Source organism: Lepidochelys olivacea (assembly GCF_965140295.1).
Source record: "Lepidochelys olivacea isolate rLepOli2 genome assembly, chromosome: 28".
NCBI classification, from domain to species: Eukaryota; Metazoa; Chordata; order Testudines; family Cheloniidae; genus Lepidochelys; species Lepidochelys olivacea.
Window position 1 is genome coordinate 1,619,792 of NC_140438.1, and position 8,167 is coordinate 1,627,958.

Sequence of the window (8,167 nt, forward strand, 5' to 3'; positions counted from 1 at the left end):
CCCCCCGCCCCCCACCAGCCACCCCATTGGTCCCACCAGCTGTCACTGGAGTGGGCGTGGGGGGGGGCTGGTGGGTTCCGGGGGGGGGCCATTTTCCACAGCTGCCACAGGAAATCTGGTGGCACCACCTGTTCTGGACTGAGGGGGGTGGGGAGGGGGTGAGAGCCAGGATCTGTAACCCCTTGGGCCCCAGAGACTGCGAGGGGAGGGGAAGGGTCCCCAGCGGGATTCGAACCCACGATAGATAGATCGAGGGGGCGTCTGGGGATAGATAGATAGACAGATAGATAGAGGGGGTGGATGGGGATGGATGGGGTAGGTAGAGGGGGAGATGGGGGGAGATTGGTAGAGGGGTGGATGGGGTAGGTAGATAGATAGAGGGGGGGTGGATGGGGTAGGTAGAGGGGTGGATGGGGGAGATAGACAGAGGTGGGTGGATGGGGGGAGATAGATAGAGGGGGTGGATGGGGGTAGGTAGAGGGGTGGATGGGGGGAGATAGACAGAGGGGGGTGAATGGGGTAGATAGAGGAGGGTGGATGGGGGGAGACAGATCGATACAGATGGATGGAGGGGTGTGAATGCGGACAGATAGATGGGGTGTGAATGCGGGTGGATGGATAAATGGAGGAGAGGGGGGTGGATGGGGTAGGTAGATAGATAGAGGGGGGGTGGATGGGGTAGGTAGAGGGGGGTGGATGGGGGGAGACAGATCGATACAGGTGGATGGAGGGGTGTGAATGCGGACAGATAGATGGGGTGTGAATGCGGGTGGATGGATAAATGGAGGAGGGGGGGTGGATGGGGTAGATAGATAGGTAGAGGGGGGGTGGATGGGGGTAGGTAGAGGGGTGGATGAGGGGAGATAGACAGAGGGGGGTGAATGGGGTAGATAGAGGGGGGTGGATGGGGGGAGACAGATCGATACAGGTGGATGGAGGGGTGTGAATGCGGACAGATAGATGGGGTGTGAATGCGGGTGGATGGATAAATGGAGGAGGGGGGGTGGATGGGGGGAGATCGGTAGAGGGGTGGATGGGGTAGGTAGAGGGGTGGATGGGCGGAGACAGAGGGGGGTGAATGGGGTAGGTAGAGGGGGGTGGATGGGGGGAGACAGATCGATACAGGTGGATGGAGGGGTGTGAATGCGGACAGATAGATGGGGTGTGAATGCGGGTGGATGGATAAATGGAGGAGGGGGGGTGGATGGGGTAGATAGATAGGTAGAGGGGGGGTGGATGGGGGTAGGTAGAGGGGTGGATGAGGGGAGATAGACAGAGGGGGGTGAATGGGGTAGATAGAGGGGGGTGAATGGGGGGAGACAGATCGATACAGGTGGATGGAGGGGTGTGAATGCGGACAGATAGATGGGGTGTGAATGCTGGTGGATGGATAAATGGAGGAGGGGGGGTGGATGGGGTAGATAGATAGGTAGAGGGGGGGTGGATGGGGGTAGGTAGAGGGGTGGATGAGGGGAGATAGACAGAGGGGGGTGAATGGGGTAGATAGAGGGGGGTGGATGGGGGGAGACAGATCGATACAGGTGGATGGAGGGGTGTGAATGTGGACAGATAGATGGGGTGTGAATACGGGTGGATGGATAAATGGAGGAGAGGGGGGTGGCGGGGGGGGACGGGGGCCGTGGGGGATGGGGGACAGGCAGAGGGGTGGGGGGCGGATGTCTGGGGCTGAGGCCGCCCGGAGATGGGGAAGACCCGGAACCAGATTCCCCCGTGGCCTGGAATGGCCCCTGGGGCAGGTTCTCCGTGGGGCTGAGGAAAAGCGGGCGGGGGGCGGGGGGCACCGTGTCCCCCCCCGCCGGCGAGATGGAAGGCCTGGAACTGGAGCCCGGTGGGGCCTGGAATGGAGTCAAGCGGCAGCCGCTTGGCCGGGAGCCGGGTAAATCCCGGATCTGGATTACAGCACCCCCCTGGATCGGAGCGGGGGGGTAGCTGCCCCCTCCCACCGGGACACAGAGCCGGAGAGGAGCCCCCACAGCCCCTCCCCCCGGGACACGGGTAAATTCCGGAGCCGGATCCCAGCCCGGAGTCCCCCACAGCCCCTCCCCCCAGGACACGGGTAAATCCCGGAGCCGGATCCCAGCCTGGAGTCCCCCACAGCCCCCCCAGGACACGGGTAAATCCCGGAGCAGGATCCCAGCCTGGAGTCCCCCACAGCCCCCCCAGGACACGGGTAAATCCCGGAGCAGGATCCCAGCCTGGAGTCCCCCACAGCCCCTCCCCCCAGGACACGGGTAAATCCCGGAGCAGGATCCCAGCCTGGAGTCCCCCACAGCCCCTCCCCCCAGGACACAGGTAAATCCCGGAGCAGGATCCCAGCCTGGAGTCCCCCACAGCCCCTCCCCCCAGGACACAGGTAAATCCCGGAGCAGGATCCCAGCCTGGAGTCCCCCACAGCCCCTCCCCCCAGGACACAGGTAAATCCTGGAACCGGATCCCAGCCTGGAGTCCCCCACAGCCCCTCCCCCCAGGACACGGGTAAATCCCGGAGCCGGATCCCAGCCTGGAGTCCCCCACAGCCCCCCCAGGACACAGGTAAATCCCGGAGCAGGATCCCAGCCTGGAGTCCCCCATAGCGCCCCCCCCCCCAGGATGTACTTGCATGAGAGGAAAGTGATCAGGAACAGCCAGCATGGATTCACCAAGGGAAGGTCATGCCTTACTAATCTAATCGCCTTTTATGATGAGATTACTGGTTCTGTGGATGAAGGGAAAGCGGTGGACGTGTTGTTCCTTGACTTCAGCAAAGCTTTTGACACGGTCTCCCACAGTATTCTTGTCAGCAAGTTAAAGAAGTCTGGGCTGGATGAATGCACTATAAGGTGGGTAGAAAGCTGGCTAGATTGTCGGGCTCAACGGGTAGTGATCAATGGCTCCATGTCTAGTTGGCAGCCGGTAACAAGTGGAGTACCCCAAGGGTCGGTCCTGGGGCCGGTTTTGTTCAATATCTTCATAAATGATCTGGAGGATGGTGTGGATTGCACTCTCAGCAAATTTGCGGATGATACTAAACTGGGAGGAGTGGTAGATACGCTGGAGGGGAGGGATAGGATACAGAAGGACCTAGACCAATTGGAAGATTGGGCCAAAAGAAATCTGATGAGGTTCAATAAGGATAAGTGCAGGGTCCTGCACTTAGGACGGAAGAACCCAATGCACAGCTACGGACTAGGGACCGAATGGCTCGGCAGCAGTTCTGCGGAAAAGGACCTAGGGGTGACAGTGGACGAGAAGCTGGATATGAGTCAGCAGTGTGCCCTTGTTGCCAAGAAGGCCAATGGCATTTTGGGATGTATAAGTAGGGGCATAGCGAGCAGATCGAGGGACGTGATCGTTCCCCTCTATTCGACATTGGTGAGGCCTCATCTGGAGTACTGTGTCCAGTTTTGGGCCCCAGACGACAAGAAGGATGTGGATAAATTGGAGAGAGTCCAGCGAAGGGCAACAAAAATGATTAGGGGACTGGAACACATGAGTTATGAGGAGAGGCTGAGGGAACTGGGATTGTTTAGCCTGCAGAAGAGAAGAATGAGGGGGGATTTGATAGCTGCTTTCAACTACCTGAGAGGGGGTCCCAAAGAGGATGGCGCTAGACTGTTCTCAGTGGTAGCAGATGACAGAACGAGGAGCAATGGTCTCAAGTTGCAGTGGGGGAGGTTTAGATTGGATATTAGGAAAAACTTTTTCACTAAGAGGGTGGTGAAACACTGGAATGCGTTACCTAGGGAGGTGGTAGAATCTCCTTCCTTAGAGGTTTTTAAGGTCAGGCTTGACAAAGCCCTGGCTGGGATGATTTAACTGGGAATTGGTCCTGCTTTGAGCAGGGGGTGGGACTAGATGACCTTCTGGGGTCCCTTCCAACCCTGATATTCTATGATTCTATGTAGGTAAATCCTGGAGCTGGATCCAGGCCCGGAGCCCCCCACAGCCACAAGGAGCCAGGTAGAATCATAGAAATGTGGTTTATTCCCTTGGTTGTGCAGGTCGAGGGGGGGCCCTGGCCCCTTTGTACTGAGGGGAGAGAAGGTGGGGGGGTTTATTGCAGAGGGAGGGGCTGTCATTCATGCAGGGACCCCAGGGTGCGGGCCAGGGCCTGGCCCTTATTGCTATCTGTTCAGGGAGAGGGTGGGGGAGGGGCAGGAAGGAGGAGGAGCTACAAAGGGGTGGGAAGTAGGGGGCGGGGCCAAAGAGGGGCGGAGCCAGGGGGCAGTAGGGGGAGGGGCAGGCAGGCAGGGGGCAGGGAGGGAGTAGGGGGTAGGAAAGGAGGGGGAGGGGCAGTAAGAGGGACCAGGGAAGGGCCAATCGGGGTGGGGAAGGGAGCAGGGGAATGGGGGGAGGCCTAGGGGCTATGGATAGAGGAAAGGGGGGGCCCATGAGGGTCCTGTGTTCCCCTCCCCCACCCGCTCCACGTGGTTGGGGGCAGGTTGGGGCCCAGGGGTGGGGGGCCAGAGCTGTACAGAGATATACACAGTGTTGGCTTGTACAAAATACACACGAGAGAGAGAGACGTAGAAACCCCCCTCCCTGATCACAGGAGCCCCCCAATCCAGATTCTCCCCCCCACCATGCACGTGACCTGAGTCCCCCGCCCCATGTGGCAGGATTCAGTGGGGCCAGCCCAGCCTGCCTGGGGAGAGCGCCCCCTGCTGAGCGCCCCCCCAGCCCCGCTCCCTGCCCCACAGCGCCCCCTAGGGCCGCCCTGCCTGCCGGGGGAGAGCGCCCCTTGCTGAGCGCCCCCCCAGCCCCGCTCCCTGCCCCACAGCGCCCCCTAGGGCCGCCCTGCCTGCCGGGGGAGAGCGCCCCTTGCTGAGCCCCCCCAGCCCCGCTCCCTGCCCCACAGCGCCCCCTAGGGCCACCCTGCCTGCCGGGGGAGAGCGCCCCTTGCTGAGCCCCCCCAGCCCCGCTCCCTGCCCCACAGCGCCCCCTAGGGCCACCCTGCCTGCCGGGGGGAGAGCGCCCCCTGCTGAGCCCCCCCGCCCCCGCTCCCTGCCCCACAGCGCCCCCTAGTGCCGCTCTGGGGCCAGCCCTGCCTGCCGGGGGAGAGCGCCCCCCCGTGAACCCCCCAAGACACATCCCAATGAGTGAAAACCGTGTGTGTGCGTGTGAGTGTGAGTGTGAGTTCGCATTTACTGCCCCCTGCTGGCCGCTCCACACACACCCCCCCATTCCCTCTCACCTGCGAGAGGGACTCACAACCGCTCCTGTGTGTCATGGGCCCCCCATCGCCACCTTGTGGCCTCCCTGCAGACCCCTCCCCCCTCCCTGCGGACCTTCAACCCTGCCCTCAAGAGGGGCAGTTGCCCGGGGGGGGCAGAGGGGCCCCCCCCAATATTCCTGAGTTCTTCCACACCCCTGTTATTGCCTGTCATGGGGAGAGGGGAGGGGATGGGAGACCCCCCTCTGCAGCTAGTTATGGCTCTCTCCTCTGCCCCCCCATTCGGGGAGGGGGGCTCTGTAGGTATTTATCCCGGATATGGCTGGAGGCCAGACTGGCTAGCGGGGTGTAGCCAGGTGACTCTCCTCCCTTCATGGCTGGGAAAATATCAAACCGGGGAGGGAACCCAGGAGTCCTGGCTCCCAGCCCCCCCCCCCCGACCCACCAGACCCCGCTCCCCTCCCAGAGCTGGGGTGGGAACCCAGGTGTCCTGGCTCCCTGCCCCCTGGCTCTAAAGCACCAGCCCCCCCTCCCTTCCCAGAGCTGGGGAGAGGACCCAGGAGTCCTGACATTAGGAAGGGAATGGGGTGGAGTGGGTTATAGCAGGAGTGGGGGGATGGGTGGGCTGGGAATCCGGACTCCTGGGTTCTGTCACCAACAGAGGGAGAAGTGCAGGATCTGTTGATTAGAGGCGGGGTGGGGCCAGGGAGAATTGGCAGCCAGGACTCCTGGGTTCTCTCCCTGGCTCTGGGAGGGGAGTGGGGCTGATGGTGAGAGGAGAGGGAGGGGGAACTGGGAGCCAGGACTCCTGGGTTCTCTCCCTGGCTCTGGGAGGGGAGTGGGGTCTGGTGGTGAGAGGAGAGGGAGGGGGAACTGGGAGCCAGGACTCCTGGGTTCTCTCCCTGGCTCTGGGAGGGGAGTGGGGTCTGGTGGTGAGAGCAGAGGGAGGGGGAACTGGGAGCCAGGACTCCTGGGTTCTCTCCCTGGCTCTGGGAGGGGAGTGGGGTCTGGTGGTGAGAGCAGAGGGAGGGGGAACTGGGAGCCAGGACTCCTGGGTTCTCTCCCTGGCTCTGGGAGGGGAGTGGGGCTGATGGTGAGAGGAGAGGGAGGGGGAACTGGGAGCCAGGACTCCTGGGTTCTCTCCCTGGCTCTGGGAGGGGAGTGGGGCTGATGGTGAGAGCAGGGGGAGGGGGAACTGGGAGGCAGGACTCCTGGGTTCTCTCCCTGGCTCTGGGAGGGGAGTGGGGCTGATGGTGAGAGCAGGGGGAGGGGGAACTGGGAGCCAGGACTCCTGGGTTCCATTCCCGGCTCTGGGAGGGGAGTGGGGCTGATGGGTTAGAGTGGGCGGGGTGGGGGTGCTGGAAACCCGGACTCCTGGGTTCTCTCCCTGGCTCTGGGAGGTAGGCAACACACATGCCAGGGGACCCAATTCAGATAATTAAAAGTCTCCTAGGCCAAGGCCTGCCCTAAGGGGAACAGAAAAAGGCTTTGACCCCCCCTGCAATATTCCCCCCACCAGTAAGCAATAAAATACAACAGGCGTCCATCAAGCATAGAACCCGCCCCCCACATATACCCTCCCCCCCGCCCAGATTGTCCTGGAGTCTGGATCCAGATTCCTCTTGACTGGCTTTGTCTCCTGTTATTGCAGGGCTGCATCCAACAGAATTTGGCATGTTGGAGGGGGAGGGACTGGTGGGGAAAAGGGGCGGAGTTTCCTGTTGCCTCTCCCTTCCCCTCCCCCGGATTGGCTTCTCATTTCCATCGAAACGGCGAAGAAATCCAGCATGGATGGCTCTCTTCCCCTGCCCCTGGTGACAATGTCACCCCCCGGTGGTCGAAGAAGGTACGACGCCCTGGCGTGTGCCGGAGAAGGTGCTGTCTAGAACACTCTCTCCTGCTGTGACAATGTTGCCACCTAGTGGGGAGAAAGGGTATCAGCCAGAGGGTGGAACCGTCTTTTCCCCCTGGGGTGACAACATCACCACCTGCTGGTGGGAAAGAGGAACATGCTGTCTTTTTATTGCAAGGGAAAATGGCGTATATAATAGTCTCTCCCAAGGTGACCATGTCACCACTCGGTGGTCTCAAGCCCAGGGGCGATTTCCCAACGTCGCCCTCGGCTGGCGGGAAAAGGCATCGCGCCCTTATTGCGGCAATCCGACGCTTTCCCAACGTCGCCCTCGGCTGGCGGGAAAAGGCATCGCGCCCTTATTGCGGCAATCCGACGCTTTCCCAACGTCGCCCTCCGCTGGCGGGAAAAGGCATCGCGCCCTTATTGCGGCAATCCGACGCTTTCCCAACGTCGCCCTCCGCTGGCGGGAAAAGGCATCGCGCCCTTATTGCGGCAATCCGACGCTTTCCCAACGTCGCCCTCCGCTGGCGGGAAAAGGCATCGCGCCCTTATTGCGGCAATCCGACGCTTTCCCGACGTCGCCCTCCGCTGGCGGGAAAAGGCATCGCGCCCTTATTGCGGCAATCCGACGCTTTCCCGACGTCGCCCTCCGCTGGCGGGAAAAGGCATCGCGCCCTTATTGCGGCAATCCGACGCTTTCCCGACGTTGCCCTCCGCTGGCGGGAAAAGGCATCGCGCCCTTATTGCGGCAATCCGACGCTTTCCCGACGTCGCCCTCCGCTGGCGGGAAAAGGCATCGCGCCCTTATTGCGGCAATCCGACGCTTTCCCGACGTTGCCCTCCGCTGGCGGGAAAAGGCATCGCGCCCTTATTGCGGCAATCCGACGCTTTCCCAACACCGCCCTCCGCTGGCGGAAAAAGGCATCGCGCCCTTATTGCGGCAATCCGACGCTTTCCCAACGTCGCCCTCCGCTGGCGGAACACGGCATCGCGCCCTTATTGCGGCAATCCGACGCTTTCCCGACGTCGCCCTCCGCTGGCGGGAAAAGGCATCGCGCCCTTATTGCGGCAATCCGACGCTTTCCCGACGTCGCCCTCCGCTGGCGGAAAAAGGCATCGCGCCCTTATTGCGGCAATCC